This window comes from Oreochromis aureus, linkage group 16 (genome assembly GCF_013358895.1).
Source record: "Oreochromis aureus strain Israel breed Guangdong linkage group 16, ZZ_aureus, whole genome shotgun sequence".
NCBI lineage: Eukaryota > Metazoa > Chordata > Actinopteri > Cichliformes > Cichlidae > Oreochromis > Oreochromis aureus.
The window spans coordinates 29,121,701-29,139,763 of NC_052957.1; the positions used below are offsets into that span (position 1 = coordinate 29,121,701).

Genomic DNA, 18,063 nt, shown 5'->3' on the forward strand with positions numbered 1-18,063 from the left:
CGGGAACAACATCGGAGATCTCTGTCCAGAAGAGCGCAGTCCTGGGAACAGCTAAGATACTGGCAAGAGGACCCTCAAGCTCCCAGGCCTCTGGTAGAGGACCCGAGCTTGAAGGATAAACCGCCCGCAGGGCGCGCTGGTGTTGTTTTGTTTTTTATATATATATATATATATATATATATATATATATATATATATATATATGAGGACTGTTTCCGTTCTACTGTGTGGGACAACCTCTGCAGCCCTTTGGAGGATGACCTCAACAGCCTCACACACTGCATTACGGATTACATGAACTTCTGTGTGGACAACACTTTCTTCCTCATCCTGGTGTTGTTCCTGCTGGTGCAGGGTCCGCTCTTCGGCAAAGGTTTCTCCATTTGGTTCTGTCCAAGGCGTCCTCAGGTGATGCGTTGATGGTCTTAATGTCCTCCTTTATTTTGTCCATCCACCATTTCTTTGGTCTGCCTCGGGGCGGCATCCTTCTGGGTCGATCATCATTGCCGCGTTTTTGCTACAGAGTTCTCATCGCTCGAATCACGTGTCCATACCACCTCAGGCGGGACTCGAGCATCTTTTCCTTAATTGGGGCTACACCTAGTTGCTTCGTATGTCTTTGTTCGTAACACGGTCCCGTCTTGTAATTCCCAGGCTCCATCGAGACATACGCATCTCCATGGTGTTTAGGGCCTGTTCATGTGTGGTCAATGCGGGCCAACATGCGGAGCCATACAGGGCTACTGGGCGGACCACCACTTTGTAAATTTTTCCCTTGAGTCGATCTGGCATTATTCTGTCGCAAAGGACCCCAATGACCTGTCGCCATTTTAACCAGGCTGCATTTATTCCTGCTCGGACATCGGAGGTTATATTTCCATTGTAGCTGATGACTGAGCCCAAGTAGCGGAACTCTTTTGTCTTCTTCAGCTCTTCGTTGTCAATTATGATGGTGCCATCAGTTTGGGGGCCTCCTTCCAGGTATTCGGTCTTTTTCGTATTAAGCCGCATGCCATATTCATCGAGCCGGGTCTTCCAGAGTTGCGTCGTCGTTTGGGTCTCTTCTCTGTCTTTGCTGGCGAGGAATACGTCATCGGCAAAGAGGAGTGACCATGGATGAGGTAGCTGGAGGTCGGCCGTGATGGTATCCATACATAGAATGAAGAGGAGGGGTGACAGAGCTGACCCTTGGTGGACCCCAACACTAACTGGGAAGGGAGGTGATAGTCCAGCGGCGCATCAGACTGAACTGGTGGCGTTGTCGTAGAGGAGCTGTATCCATTTGTTGTACGCCTCAGGGACACCATGCGATCTTAGGGAGTGCCATATGAGGTCATGGGGTACCCTGTCGAAAGCCTTTTCCAGGTCTACGAAGGCCATATGTACCGTCTTGTTCTTTCCCCTGTGTTACTCCAGCAGGAGTCGGGCGGCGTGTATGGCGTCAGTTGTTCCACATCCCTTTACGAAACCGTATTGGTTGGGGGTGACGTTGACCATTTCCCGAAGACGTGCATCGATGACTCTTTTGAATATTTTCGTCGTGTAACATAGTAGGCGGATAGGACGATAGTTTGAGCATTCGGCTACATCCCCTTTGTTCTTCCATATGGGTATGGTGATGCTGGTCGTCCAGATCTTCGGGACTTCCCCTGTGCTGACAATGTTGTTAAACAGTTCTGTCAGGATGGTCGTTCCCGGTCGCCCGAGAAGCTTCCAGACTTCGGTTGGAATATCGTCTGGTCCAGTTGTTTTTCCATTTTTCATCTTCTTGACGGCCGTTTCCACTTCAGCGGGTGTAATAGGCGGGACTGGTCCGGGTACTGGGTCAGCGCTTATAATTGGAGGGTGGGGGAATTCTTTGTTACTGATCTCTGAGAAGTAATTGCTCCAATGCCTTAGTATGGTTGGCGGATCTCGGAGGACCTGGTGGTTATTGTCGTTGATGCATTTGACTTGACCGATATCTTGCGCTGAGCGGTGGTGCGCCTTCGCGAGGTGGTAGATCTTGTTCACTCCTTCTGGTGTATTCAGGTCGGCGTATAGTTGGTCGTAGTGGGCTGATCTCGCTTTTGCTACTGCTCTCTTTGCTGCTGATTTGCTAGTTTTGTACTGCTGGTAAGCAGAGTCTGCCAGTGTTTGTAAAACGGTCAGTGATGACTAAAATGCTTCTTGAGTCTCTATCATTCAGCTCAAGGGATAGATAATCCATACAAAGAAGTCTGAGCGGATAAGTAGCAGAAATGTTCTCCAAAGGCGCAGCCTTCTGAGGCACAGCCTTCCTCCTGAAACAGCGTTCGCACTTTTTGCATTTCTCCTCAATGTCTCTGGCGATCCTCAGCCAGTAGAACCTGGCACGAGCAAGTTGAAGTGAACACTCAGAACCAAGATGGCCGACATCATCAAGTACTTCCTCCAATGCCCTTTCTCTGAACTGTTTGAGTAAGGCCAACTGGTAGACCAGCTCGCCTCGCTTGGACCACTTCCCTTACAAGACATCACCCCTGAGAAGAAGTTTGACATCGGGATGTTCAAGGTTTGTCTCTCTGAAACGGAGTGTGTGGGTATGAACATATGTGGGCTCTGCAGGCTCATTTTGATTATTATTAGGTGTATTACCATTCTGCGCTGCATGGGGCTGTGTAGCACTACTGTGTACGTTGTGTAATGGGCCCTGGTTTCCCTGCAGCTCCTCCTGAAGCACACTCAAAATATAATATCTACTATAATAGCTACAATATCTGAATCTAGGGCTTATATATCAAAAATCTTAGATCTAGGGCTTTCCAGTTCAGAATTAGCACAGGTTCACTCAGATTCACGCTCACTGATCTAGTAGGTTTGGGAAGGAGATTGGCAATAGCAGACTCTGTAAGAGTAAATAAGACCTCCAACCTACACAACACACTGTACCATATTCTCTGAGAGATATGTAGAGATCTACTGTATGTAAATATCCACAATGCTCAACTATAAAGAGAAAGTTATTTAATTATGGCCTTGCTTGTTCCGCTTCCCTTGCTTTATTTATTATTTAAAACTACAAAACATACAAATCTTATTATGGAAAAAAATTGAAAAATAAAATTGGAAATAAGTTATTTGACTCAATTTTGTAAAAAGAAATATTTTGTTAACCATCTGTGTGACTATTTGTCTTATATCTTTGTATATTGTTATATAATATTTTAATCATAATTATGTTCTCAAGAATATAAGATTGGATGAAGAGTTAAATGTTACTGTTATAATAATTTTATTATCTTACCAAAACTTGCAGAAACACTAACACATCCCAGAGATTTAAGCCTACAGCGTTTGATAAACATGTTTGCATGACAGCAGTAAAGTTTGCTTAATAAGATCCACAGAGATTAAAAACACTCATAAGACCATTCAACTGATCGCAACCATTTACATTCACAGATGTGGACTGAGATAGAGGACTTTCTGGTATCTCATTCTTGTATAAAATTGACATAGTCTTCTCTTGGTTTCTAAGTCTGTTTATACAGTCTGTCATATTGCTTGTTGATTTAAATTGTTTGAATATAGCAATGGATGATGAATTAAATGCAACATATATAACCCTTGATGGTTATGTTGATCTTAAGAGATTCGGATATCTATATTTTTTAATTATGGTTGCACTTTATGTTTTAATAATTATAAGTAATTCAGTGATTGTCTTCCTGATCTGCATTCATCACAATCTCCATGAGCCCATGTACATTTTTATTGCAGCTTTGTCAGTGAACTCTGTTCTCCTGAGCACTGTGACTTACCCAAAACTCTTTGTTGATGTGTTATCCGAAAAACAGGTGATTTCTTTTTCAGCATGTCGATTTCAGCATTTCATGTGTTACTCGATAGCTGGGTCTGATATCTTACTATTATCAGCAATGGCATTTGACAGATATGTGTCTATATGTAAGCCTTTAAAGTATCCAGACATCATGAGACAAACAACCATCAATATTTTGCTATTCTTATCTTGGTTTGTGCCTGGCCTTCAAGTTGCAGTGTTGCATGCGTTAGTTCCTAATAATAAACTCTGCAATTTCACTTTGAAAGGAATTGTTTGCAATAATTCATTGTGGAAACTTTACTGTGAGAGCCCACGAGCAACATTAATTTATGGTTTAATTGTGATGCTAAGTGTTGTTATTTTTCCTGTGTTTTTCATACTTTTCACCTATGCAAAGATTTTTCTAATAACCTACAGAAGCAGTAGAGCTATCCAGAAAAAGGCAGCAGAGACCTGCCTACCTCACCTGTTTGTTTTAAGCATTTTTACTACTTTGTGTGCATATGATGTCATTATAGGTCGATTAGAATTAGATTTTCCAAAAACTGCACAGTTAATAATGACTTTACAAGTGATTTTTTATAACCCTCTCTTTAATCCGTTTATATATGGTCTGAAAATGAAAGAAATCTCTAAACACCTAAAAAGGTTGTTTTGTCGTGTCAGGTGTAGCTAAGTTATAATAATTTCTCATGTCATGGAGAGACAGTAAAAAAGTGACTTTTCTATTCCTCCATCTTGTATTCTATTAACATTTGGTACTACTCTTCTGCTAACAGTGATTATAATTAAACTAGTTTCCCAATGTCTCAGTGTAAAGATAATGTAAAGAGACTTATTATACAAAAAAAAACTGTTGGGGTGGGGATTACTAGAGTTTAAATTCTTTTTAGCAACAATTACAATATTTTTGTGTGTGTGTGTGATCAACATTTTACTGATTTACAACAGGGTTCGGGAGCGGGAGTGAGGGTACAGACATATTCAGCATCATTATAAACTGCAGTAACAACGCAACATTGGCAACAAATCAAAGAAGAATAGAAAAAAAACAGAGGAAATACAAATAATAATACGTACACAAAGTTACAATAAGTTATTGCCTCTTCCAACACATAATGTTGGATGGGAAGATTTTCCAAGCTTTGACAGATGTGGGTCGAGCCTTATTAAATCCTGCAGTGTTATGTTCGAAATTAACAATACAGCGAAGATATTGTATCCAGAATGATTTCATACAAATGTCGGGACTGAACCAGTGCTTTGCAATTGTCTTCTTTACGGATGTGAATCCAGCAAACAGCATTTTGCATTGAATTTGTTTGAATGAGATGTCAGAGGTATCATTAAGGAGGAAAAGACCAGGATTAGGAATGTAAAACACTTCAAGTACATCAGATAACACAGAGTTTACATAGACCCAAAAGTCAGATATACCTGGACTGTTCCAAAACGTATAGAAACGTGCCTGGTGATGAATTCTTGCATATGTGACAGCAATATGTAGCCTGTAGTTTCATCTGAAATCTCTTACAGGGTGTAATATATGTTATGTGGATGGTTTTGAAATGAATTAGTTGATGAGCAAACTTCCTAGAAGTCAAACTTAGATTAGACCATACTGTATCGCAGTCTATATTAACCTGTAGTTCTCCCAGTTACCTATTCCAAATGGATTTGTAACCTGGACGTTTGTCCCTTGAGCCTATAAGAGGTCATCTACACTGCTGGCCCCAAGTATAATATCTACAATATCTGAATCTAGGGCTTGTATTTCAAAAGTCTTAGACCTATGGCATTCGGTTCAACTTTAGCACAGGTTCACTCAAATTCATGCTCACTGATCTACTAGGTTTAGGAAGGAGATTGACAGTAGCAGACTCTGTAAGAGTAAACAAGACCTCCAACCCACACAGCACACAGGACCACAGATTTATGAAACATAAGTTATTTTGTTCAGTTCCATTTGGTTTATTGTTAAAGTAGGAATACTTTCAAGTAAAATAAATAACTCAAATACACCATCAAAATAATTTTAACAACCAAATTGGATGAAAAACCAGAAAAACAAAGAAACGGAAAAAACAAAAAAATGTGGTACCACTTCACATCTACTGGTTATCAACCTTCAGTTTTTGATGACATCACTTTCATTTAGTTATCAGTTTATCATGGGTCCAAGAACAAAAAACAACCTGAGTCTCAGATGGAGAAAAGTAGCAAAGAAATTAAAAAGGTTTTTGGTTTCCTACCACCCTCCTGGTATGGCAAACATCCACATGTCAACATCCTGACTCACAGAAGGCATCCACAACAGCAATGGCATCCTGGAGCATGGAGATTTCCTTGCTGTTCTTTTTCCCCTGCACCACACGACACACCACGCACGGAGCTGCAGGTGATGCATTCAAGGCAAGCCCAGAAATTACATTACCAGACGAGAAGCTAAGATGCATTCCAGGTAACCCGTATTTCTGAGTGCTGTAAATCTTATCAGAGTTACACTCTCCCTCTCTAGACTGCATGAGTCCCTGCATGCATACCTGTCCCTACAGGTACAGACACGTGTGAAATAGCAGCTCCTAAAGCCTGAAAGAACAAACTGATGGCCGAGGTTAAAGGCTCCCCCAGTTCATCATAGGTGAGTTTCCGAGGCGGATGTCTCTCCCTAGAAGAACGCCTGATATTTGTGTTCTCAGACTCTGGACTCTCAGGTGCTACGTTGTCAGTGTCTGCAACTATAGGGTCTGTGGTGATGAGATCTGTGTCCTCTCTAACAGGTCAGATAGGTGTCATTACAGGTTCAGGAATATCAATAATATCAATAATCTTGCTTCCATGAATCGTTTTTTCACATCCTCTATTCTCTCTCTTTCTTTAGTAAAAGCTTCATCCTCCAGAGGCGGACCTTGAGGCTGCCGGGACAACCCATCTGCATCGCGGTTTTACTTGATGTTAAACTGGTAAGTAGAAAGAGCGGCTAACCAGCGATGTTCAGCAGCATCTAACTTTGGAGACGTCAAGACATATGTGAGGGGGTTGTTTTCGGTAAGTACAGTGAAACTTGATCCATAAAGGTAATCACAAACAAACAGCCCATTTTAAGGCCAAAAATTCGAGTTTGTGTATGGGATGGTTTCTCTCGCTCTTGGAAAGACCGTGACTGCCGTATGCGACAACTCTGAGCTTTCCCTCCTGCTCTTGATAGAGCGCTGCCCCCAACCCATCATGACAAGCGTTGTTATGTACGACATATGGCACGTGTGGATTCGCAAAGGCAAGGATGGGCGCAGACGTCAGTTTCTCGATCAGAGTTCTGAATGCGCTCTCACACTCGGGAGTCCACTCCTCACCGAGAAGTGCATTAGGACTCACAAGAGGTGTGAAGCTCTCCCTCTTGTACACTTTGCCTCTTTTCTTTGGTGGATAGTAGCCTGCTGTCAGGCTATTAAGGGGCTTGGCTATCTGGGAATATCCCTTGACGAACCGCCGATAATACCCTGCAAAGCCTAAAAAACATTTGAGCTTTTTCCTATTTGAAGGACGAGGCCAATCTCTCAAGGCGGATATCTTGTAAGGGTCATTATGAACTCCCTGTGCATCAACGACATGACCAAGATACTTGACTGACATTTTAAAGACATTACATTTTTCCAGAGAAATCTTTAGACTGAAATCTTTAACGGTTCAGTACCTTCATGAGCCATGCTTCGTGTTCATCCAATGTGTCTGAAGAAACAATCAAGTCGTCCAGGAATACCAATACCTCACTGAGGTGCAAGTCACCAACACACCTCTCCATAAGGCGCTGAAAGGTGCTTGGCACATTCATGACACTGTGTGGCATGCGATTGAATTCAAAGAAGTCTAGGGGACATGTGAAAGCAGTTGTAGGCTTATCTTCTTCAGCAATCTCAACCTGGTAATAACCAGATTTAAGGTCCATGACGGAGAACCATTTACCTTGCAGCTAGACTTAAAGGGAATTTCCATCAGTGCAGCTTCAAGGAACACGACACCTGGCAACCTGTGACGTTCATTGGGTTCAAGCACAAATGTGGTCTGACTGTTCTTTTTCAGCCTGACATCACCTGTGACGCAGCACTTTTGTTTTGCAGGGACGGTGATGGGATTTCCACCATGTAATCTGACAGGAGATGCATGGTTGTTGAGGTCATGGATGTGGGCAATATGCTAGAAGATCACTGCAAAGTCTCTAGAGAAGAGTTTGTAAATGAACTCTGGACCATCTTGTTCAAGTACTTGTTCATGGAGTCGTAATAACACATTAGTACCAATCAACAGGGGGGTCCTGCTGTTGAACTGACACTCTGGCACCACAAGTGCTAACACAACTAGCTCCTCTTTCCTGCCAGGGATGGACAGCGGGAACGTGACACGAGCTTCTGTGTAGCCAAGATAGGGGACCTGCTGTCCTCCAGCTCCCTCGATTTCAAGAAGGGCATGAATTGGATGTACAGGTAAGTGAGATAGGTGGCTCTTATGGAAACTCAGACACTGTTGTAGCTTGTGAGCCGGTGTCCATGATGGACTCACGCAGTAAACCCTCAAAGAAGACAGAAGCTGCACAACGAGGACCTTTAAGTCCTGGAAGCATAGATTGCTCTGTGCTACGGTAGGTTTAAGTCATTGTATGTGGTACAACTTCCTTTTGTGTTTCAGCACCATTAACTGATCTGTTGGGACAGGAGTTATCATCAACTGCAGCTCCTGGATGTCCCACGGCAGAAGCTGCTACTATAGTTTAAAGTGAATGGGGAGCAGCCTGCTGAGCTAAAAACTTATCCTGCCTCTCCCTAAGTGCCATGATCTGGGTCAGTGCGGGAACATTAGAGACATTCCACTCCAAGCCACTTCACGCAAATTAGTGCCCCGCTTCATCGGACCCTTTACGGTATCAAAGGTCATCAGTCCCACTGCGCTCAAGCTCGCCCTTCCGCCCTCTCTGAGAGTTGAGGGGTCTGACAAAATGCTTTTGCCATTATGTAATCTGTAATTTCCACATAGTATGCTGATCAGGGTGATTTTCAATGATTAAACTGTAATGGAGACGAGCAAACATATTGGCAGATCTGAGAAGAAAAAACCTTTGTTATGAAAATGATTTTAATCTTTTATACATGATGGCATTTGAGCTTATTAAAGAGCTGTGGCTCCTGGTCAAGTGAGGGTCAGAAACTCTTGGCAGGCGTTAATGATCAGCCAATACACGGTGAGGAGGACAGGAGCTCTGAAAGGAATTGCAACACACCTGCTTACATGACATACGCCTAGAGTTATTTTTATCTTTTATTACTTATATCCTTTAGAGCTAAGATTTAAGTTTGTATCATTTATCACTTATATCCTTTTAAGTAAGTTTTAAGTTTCATTTATGTTCATTTTAAGTAAGTTTCCTTCATGGTTTGAGTAGCATCATTTGAGTGTGACATTTAGTCTAGAAGTCACACATAGTTCAGCTGTGTACTGCGCGCAGGCCTTATGTCTGGCTAGGACGAGAGGTGTGAGGTGAGCAGGGGTGCAGGAGAGGTCATGACACACATACATAGCATACACAGCAGACACCCACACACTCACACACACGCGTACACACCATAGTAGATTCACTTTAGTAGGTAAGAAGTTAAGATGTGTTTTGCTGCAATTGCAAATTGTGCCGGCATATTGTCAGATGGTTACAGGAAGTGCACCAGATGTTCTGGGAGATAAGAATGCGTTCATGGTGCGACACCGGGATGGAGATGAGACGTAATGTTCTTAAAACTATGTTAAAAGTTAACGGAACATTTTGTGGTTTAGGTTGACGTAAGCTGTACTTTGTCTGCTTTGCAAAAGAGGGGGCTTTGTTGTTTTACCCCTATAAAACCTTTGTCTAATTATTGTAAGTTCAGTTCGATCACTGACTTTGCCCAGTGTCGGACTCCGCGCGTGTAATCAATAAATCTTCGCTTTGATCATACCTTCTGGACCAGAGTTGTCATTTGCTTGTGAGCCCTCCGTACTCCTTTTCTCCAATTTTGAACCTTAACATTTGGGGGCTCGTTCCGGTGGTTGGAGAAGGAGAAGACCAGTGAGGCGCTGGACAGGGTCCGAGGTGGTCGGGCGGACAGACGGTAATCAGTGGTGGAAGTGAGGGACATTCGCCGCTTAATTAAAAAGGTAAGACACTACCTGTTGAAGTGAATTTCCAAAAGGTGTCAAATTGGATATGACAAAATTAAAGTCTACTCACTGAAATTACTGGTGAATGTCTGTTGTGATTTTGGTTTTGATTTTGATGGGAATCTCATGAGTATGTTGGTTGAAGTAATGTTATAAGTAGAAGTACTGGGTTCAAGTCCCAAAGAAAAGGAAAAGAATTAAAGTGAGTTCGAGTCTCACGTAGAAAGTAGGGAATTTGGTCATTTTTGTGGGCTCAAGTCCTGTTGGTCATTCGGTCTGTCTTGTGATGGTCATGTTGTGAGTTCAAGTCTCCTATGTCCACAAAGGTAGATCTGCCTCAATCTTAATCCTGTTTTGGGTGTAGATTGTTGTTTCAAATTATTATAAATTCTTCTAGGACGACAGCGGCGTCTGTTAAGAAGTGCGTTTTCTCGGAGGTAACGCTCCCTCCTGGGTAAAGACGTTTACCCTTGACCTAGCGGCGACTAGGGGTAGTACGGTACGACAGCCGGGGAGAACTGGGGAATCTTCAAAATTGCTAGGGGTTCAAGTCCTCTACTTGCGCTTTTTTGGCTACTGGTAAATTAAGTTAGGGCTAGAAATCTGGACAGACCAGTTCGAGTCTGGTCTGGTGAATTGGTCGCAAAAATGTCAGGGACTTTATCGGTTGGAGCCGTTATGTTAAAGTCATCAAAATTTGCTAGGACTTATAAGGCCTAGAATCTGTGCAGTTGTAATTATAAGACGTCTGTGTAAGATAAAATAAGAAATCCTCGTGTGAAGGGAGTCTCTGCATCAGCAGTGCACTGCCTGTTGACTTCTATTTTTAGATGGTGTGTTCATGTAAATGAGGAGCGGTGACGCGCATAGTGATTGTTGCTTTCGGTTTCGAGCGTATTGAGCTTTGTAACTATTGTTTGAAAATTTTGCTAAATGCCTGTAACTAAGAGGTTGGTTTTGCTTATTACGAGAGGATAAATAGAGTTTGAATTAATTGCGGTGAATCTGTGATCAGTGACTGAGTTTAAGGGTCACAGTTTAAGTGTGTGAGTGCGTGATGAGTCTGACTGAGTGAGAGAATGCTGCAGGTCTGTGAGTTATTTTTAGATAACCTGTGTTTATGTAAATGAAGTGGCTGCTACTGTGAGTGCACAAAGGGGTTTTAACAGCTGTTTAATAAAGAACGTGGCTGCGAAATCCCTAGAGTTTTGGGGATTCTATAGAAACTGTTACGTATTGCTGAATGCCTGTATTTAAGACGCTGGTTTTGTTTATTACAATTTTGTGAGGAAAGTTTTAATGTTTGACATGAGTGTGTGACTGTTTTGCTGAGTTTTGAGATAGAATATATGAACTGTGATTTGATTTTTCTTAGATAAGAGGGATGTTTATTTCTGGATCTTGTCAAATAGAATATTCACGCACAGGAAATCTTATTTATATGAGAAGCATTTGTTGGGCTGAAACGCTGGAGAACCAGTATGGTTTTACAGTGTCTGCAGAAATAAGACGGTCAGAATTATTTAGCTTTCTGTTTCGTAGTTTCCTGATATTCCGGTGCTTGGAAAAATACATTGAGAGACAGGAAAGGGACCCACGTGAAGCTGCCAGTGCGTTTTCCTTGTTCTGCGAACGTGCCTTTAGTCCCTTTGACATAGAGTACCAGTGGACCGGGTAACGGACGGTGAAGTTGCGAGTATATGCAAATGAGCTGGCTGCTGTGAAACGCACAAGGATTCCTGTTTTGGCTTAAAGTGTTTTTGAGGTCATAAGCATGATTTACACATATTGTTAACTGACTGTAAATATGACGTTGTTTTGTTTGTTATGGGGATATTCATGGGGCTTTGTTTCATTGCTGTGATGATGTAATTGATGAGCTGGGTTTGGAATATTGTTGTTGTGATGCAAAGCTGGATGTTTTGAAGTTGAAGCTGTTTTAATTTAGGCAATACATAGCTGGTGTTATTGACGTTTGAGTTTTCTTGTGTTTTTTACCTGAGGCTTAAATAAACAAATAAGCATCTCTGAGAAACCTGGTCAAATTTTACTGTGCATGATAAGACATGGTGCAGTTAGGTATAACTCACTGTGGTCTATGCTGTGGTTATAGGACTGATTATAAAAATTGACGAACTTTTGGGATTAAATTGTGAAGATAAGATAAAGTACACAAAATTTAATCGGATAATTTGAGTTTGTTAAGCACATGACCATATAATAATGTCGAGCTGTAGCATGCTGACATATCAGTAGAGAACTGTTAAAGACGAATGAGCTGTCTTGACGCAGAGAAAATGGAGTGGTCATCCTGTTAGGATCGAATGATGCTCCGGCTCGGTGGTCAAGTTCAGACATAAGCCTTAAGCAATCATGAGCCACTAATAAGCGTGACAGATTAACAGATATAAAATTACAGGATTGAGTTTTATAAGATTGCAGTAAAATGAGCACGCAATAAAGTGGACTTATCAGGAGTAAAGAATTATACAATAGAAGGGAGTTGGTGTTAATTTAGCAGTAAAGTAAAAAAAACAAAAACAAAAAAAAAAAACGGGTTGGTGGAAATAGGGAGGTTTATAATTGAAGAGTGTTAATCTGGACTTGAGGTTTACATAGGGGACAATCAGCTGGAAATAACCGTAATGTTGTTGGAGGCGTTCTGTAAGGTGGAGATTTCACTTGTGGAAGGTGTGTTTGAAGTTAACTGTGTTTGCCATGGAGAAACGGAGGACGCCCCGTATGATTTGTCCATATGCGCAGAAGTTGAGTTAGATGATTTGGATGAGTATGTAAATAAATGTTTTCTATTGTTTACGGGATTAGTGGAATTGGCGGTGAATGAGGATGACCCGGTGGTGCCATCTACGCGGGGCGGCGTTTCTTTTCTCCCTGGTAGAAGCAGCGGAGACGGGTTCCGATTTTAACATGCTTGCATGAGGGTGTGTTACGGTGGAACCCTGGTGAGAACAAATGAAGTGTGTTGTGATGAACGGGTGGCCAAGTCACAGATGGTATATGTCAAGTTGGGTTAAACTCTGTGTGTCACCAAGCAGGAGAAGACGAGGAAGGGGCTGTCAGAGTGGTGAGACGAGTTGTGGAAACCGAAAAGGAAGTACAACAGAGTAACTCAGGAGGAGGAGTCAGAAACGTCACTGGAGGAGGTAAGTGAGTGTGTGGCAGAATGGGTGACAGGGCGACCTCTGGTGAAATAAAAGGGTATAAGCCCTTGAAGGCTCAGCTTGAACAGCTGAAGAAAGCTATTCGGCTGGCTAATGCTGGGGCATTAAAAGCGGCCGAAAAAGAATGTCAGGTTATGGAGCTTGAGGTAAGTAAGCTCATCACATCTCAACAAAAGAAACTGAGTGATGAAATAGCTCTGAGCTTGGTGTTCCAAACTGAAGGAGAAAGATGTGAAGGACAACTGAAGCAACTGGAGGAGGAGTCTGTGGGTCACTCAGTGAATAGAAAGACCAAAGCAGCAATGAAAGACCTCAGAGAAGTGCATGACAAGTGCTCTAAGTGGCTGTTTTTGTGGAATGCCGCAAAATCTTGGATGAAGGAGGATGACACGGCCAGAGCAGGGGACATGGTGAGTATAATGGCCTCAGTAAAACAACTGAAAGAGGAAAATAAGAAGTTGGAGGATCAAATGAGGGACTTGACCACAAAAACAGAGGAAACTGCTAGACACTCCACACCCAAAATATACCCATGGGCCACTTTAATGCCAAGTGCCCCACCCCCACCCTATGTCATGCCGGTGATGACCTTGGATGGAGGACAGGTTCGTGGGCCTGAAGGACAAAGAGGAACAGTCCTGGGGGGAGTGGTGAATGTTGACTACACTAGTGGACACATAGGGAGTCAGGAGGAAGAAGTAAGAGCAGGGGGGCGTCAGCCCTTTAGTGAAGGTGGGAGACTGGAGGCCTCAGCTGCAGATGAAGGCCCAACGTCGCCACAAAGGGGGCTCATGAGTGATGAGCTGACGCCGACCGAGGAACGCCTGGTAGAACAGCCCAGACAGGACAGACAGGTGGAGGGGACGCCCACCAGCGAGGATGGGCGGCCTACGATGGAGCTGGGAGCCCGGCCCAAGCACAAGGGATCGCCAGGTCCGCAGAAGGAAGGACAGGCCCAGATGAGGAGATTGGGTGGAGCAGAAAAAACGCCCGACTGGGAACGCTGGGAAGGAGAAGTGCATGGTCGTATGTATGAGGAGCCTGAGGCATTGTTGAAAGTGTTCAGAGCATTGGAAATCATGAAGCGGAAAATACTTAAGGACGGGTCAAAGGACAAAATAGAGGACCAGGTCTCCTGGAGTGATGAAGAGGAGGAAGGCGATGAAGAGGAAGCAACCGAAGAGGGAGAAGTTGAGTCAGACCCAGGGCCAAGCATAATGCTGAGAAACCGCGAAGTAAAAAAGGATGAAGGTGGAAAACAGAAGCAGGTCACTGCAGGTCGGAGAAGATCAATGTTTGGGCAGTCAAAGGGAAAGACACAGGTGGTGAAAAATAGAAAAGTGATTTTTGACAGAGGAGTACAGGACGGACAATTGAATATGCCTCTGATGTCTGGTCCATGTGGTGAACCAATGTATAGAGCATATAAAGTCAGAGATTTGGAAGCATTGGTTAAACAACTTCCGCCCATTACAGAAGGAGGGACTAGTTGGCTGAGGAAACTGGCCACACTGACCGAAGGAGAGGAACTTGCTATTGGTGATTTTCGCGCCGTGGCCGGACGCTGTCTCCTTGGGGGTGGGTTGGCTGATGTAGAGGGGCTAGCACGTACCACTACGTATGCTAATGACCTACCTCTCTGTGAGGTCCAAAGTGCCCTGTCTAATGCCGTTCGCGAAAAGTATCCAACACGCAACACTGGGGCGATACCTAAAATAATTTGGGACCCTAAAGACACACCTGGGGAGTTTTTAGCCAAGGCTAAGGAGCAGTGGCTAACCGAAGCAGGCATACATCCGGGTAAAGAGGGCGAAAGTAGGGCGTGGTTTCGTTCGGCCGTGCTAGCGGGGCTGCCAAAACAGGTTACAGCAGACTTAGAGAAGAATCCAGACTTTGCAGTAGCAGACTCTGCGCAGTGGGAGAGACACGTGGTGCACCGGCTCCAGCTGGAACAGGATCAGGTGAATAAACAGAAAAAAGAGCTCGAGGAAGCACAGGCTCTGCTTGTCAAGTTGCAGTTGGGGGAGGCTCGCGACAAACTTAACAATAAGAAAAAGGAACTGAAAGAACCAAGCAAAACAGTAATGGTGGCAAGGCCCGGGGCTGACCCGGTGCCTGACTGGCCGGATTTGGATCCGAATCTCTATCCTGATGACCGCTGGGCCGCCAATGCACCAGGGCAACGTAGACCTGCTGGGAATTGGGGGACCGGTGGATCGCAAAGGGGGCGTGGTGGATCCGGCAGGGGTGGACTAAGAGCTCAGCCTCTGGGGTCTCCAGCTAACAATGACGGTTGGAGTGGCTGTTTTTTCTGTGGAGCGGAGGGACACTGGGCTCGAGAATGCCCTGAGAGGCCCCGTAACTATCCACGGCGGGGCTACCAACCCCAGGCACGTGGAAACATCAGAGGCGGAGCTGCGTACAGGGGAGCGCACCAAGCACCGAATCCCAGTGCAGCGCCTGTCGCCCAGTATCCAGTCGCTGACTGGGGCTGGGACGGGAGCAATACTGACGTCGCCCGGAGAGACCGAACAGTGTGGGTGCGGCAGAACCCATGCTGTCGATGACCGTGGAAGGTACAGAACTACCCTTCCTGGTGGACACTGGAGCAACCTATTCTACATTGAGAGACACACCTGATTGTGCAACACTCTCAAGTAGCACAGTTAGTGTTGTGGGTTTTTCCGGGATTCCAATGACTCTGCTGCTGACTGATCCAGCTTTGACGCAGCTGGGAAAACAGACTTTGAAACACCAATATGTGGTGTCACCACAGGTGCCTGTAAATCTCATGGGCAGGGATCTGCTTGTGAAACTGGGAGCAACTATTATGTGTTCGGCAGACGGCCTGATGGTCACTCTGCCTGGAGGAAAAGAATTCCCGTGCCTGGGATCGCCTTCAAAGACTCAATATCTGGTCAGAGACTCTGAGCAGTCCACAGCAGACATATACTGGGGACGGCTGGTGGAGGAAGGCATTCTGAGAACATACCAGCAATGGAGACCCTGGATAATGAGCTTGGCCGTCTACTCTGAGCCTAGAGATCCTTACCACATCACCCTTTTTTATGATAAGGAAGAAGACGACACCTATAGGGAGCAATTTGAGAGTGATCTTGAGGGAGAAACGTTGGAATGTAAAAACACACAATATTTACATTGGACCAAAAGGTGTTGCCGCGGCTGTCAAATTAACGGATGAACAATTGCCCTGGTACAATGTGGGAGAGGATTCAGCCCCTCACATTACATTGGCAGTCCATGTCGGTCATGAGGCACGAGAACTAGGGCCAATGGTCAAGCGGGCGCTGGACAACTCTTGGTGGCAAGGTACGCAAATTCCAAATGTTTGGTATGCTCCTAAATGTAAAATCTATCGTATACTTTGTTGGTCTAACGATGCTGTGATTTTAGAACATAAAGAAATTTCCAGAACACATGGCAGGGAGAAAACAGATCATCCAGACGCGGTGGCTGAACTCCCCAAACTGCCTGACACATTGTGGTCCAGAGGGCCAACGGATGTGGGTTTGGCTTCCTGTTCGCCTGTTCTTTTTGAGCTGAAATCGGATGCACCCATCAATAAACCACAGTACAGGCACAAACCGGAGGCTGACGCAGGCATTGCAGAAACCATTGAAGGGCTGTTGCAGGTAGGGGTGTTAGAACCATCACACTCATACTGGAACACACCTATTTTAGCAGTTGAGAAGCAGGGCACGGGGAAATACAGAATGGCACATGATTTGAGAGCTATTAATGCCATACTACGCACGGAAACTGTTCCTGTGCCTAACCCATACACAGCTCTCACGGCAATTACATGGGACCAGAAATGGTTCACGTGCATTGATTTGGCTAATGCATTCTTTTGTCTTCCACTGCACGAGTCACTCAGAGACATTTTTTCATTCACATACAGAGGCAGACAGTTCAGATACACACGGTTGCCACAGGGCTTTGCACTGTCACCAGGCATTTTCAATCAGGTGCTGAAAGAAGCCCTGTCACCATGTCAACTGCCTGAGGGCTGCATACTAATCCAGTATGTTGATGACCTCCCTAATTGCAGCTCCTTCCGTGGCGGCGTGCGGCAGCCTCGCCGCAGTGTTGAACCGACTGGCAGAATGCGGCTTCAAGGTCAGTAAGGAGAAACTGCAGCTGGTCCGACCGGAGGTAACTTTTCTGGGCCGGGTGATTGCACACAAATCCGTGGGGTTAATGAACACACACAGAGACCAAATTCTCACACATCCCAAACCGCGAACTGTGAAAGAATTGATTTCTTTTCTAGGTTTGACAGGTTACAGCAGACAGTTCATTCCGAACTACGCAGGGTAAAACCGCCCCTTTAAGGGACCTGATTAAGAAAGTCAGCGCTTGAAACCTGAAGGCTGAGTTGTCTTGGGCGCCGACCACAGAGTCCGCGTTCATTTCGTTGAAGCAGGATTTGTCGAGAGCCACTGACTTGGCCACACCAAATTACGATGAACCATTCTATTTGGATGTTTCTGAAACAAATGACATTTTAAATGGTGTATTGTTTCAGAAAAAAGGGGGGAATAGAGACGTGCTCATGTATGTCAGCATAAAACTGGGCCCAATAGAAGCAAGACACCCAACATGCACACGACACGCAGCAGGGGTCGCAAAAATCATCCAGAAAACAGCACACATAGTAAGGGAACACCCACTGAAAGTGCTCACCACACACAGTGTAGTGGTTTATGTGAATTCACAGGCGTTCACAATGACCCCACTGAAACAACAGAGGTTGAGCAAAATTCTAGATGCACCTAATCTGACATTCACACATGAAGGGATTAACATGGCAGATTTAATGGGGTCAGGGGAACCACATGACTGTGTGAAAAGAGCCCAGGTTGAAGAGAA

General features: G+C 44.4%; 1 pseudogene; it reads right to left on the reverse strand.

The window, feature by feature from the left end:
• Nucleotides 1-325: 325 nt before the first annotated feature.
• On the reverse strand, nucleotides 326-7,512 carry LOC120433516 (annotated as a pseudogene).
• Nucleotides 7,513-18,063: the final 10,551 nt, after the last annotated feature.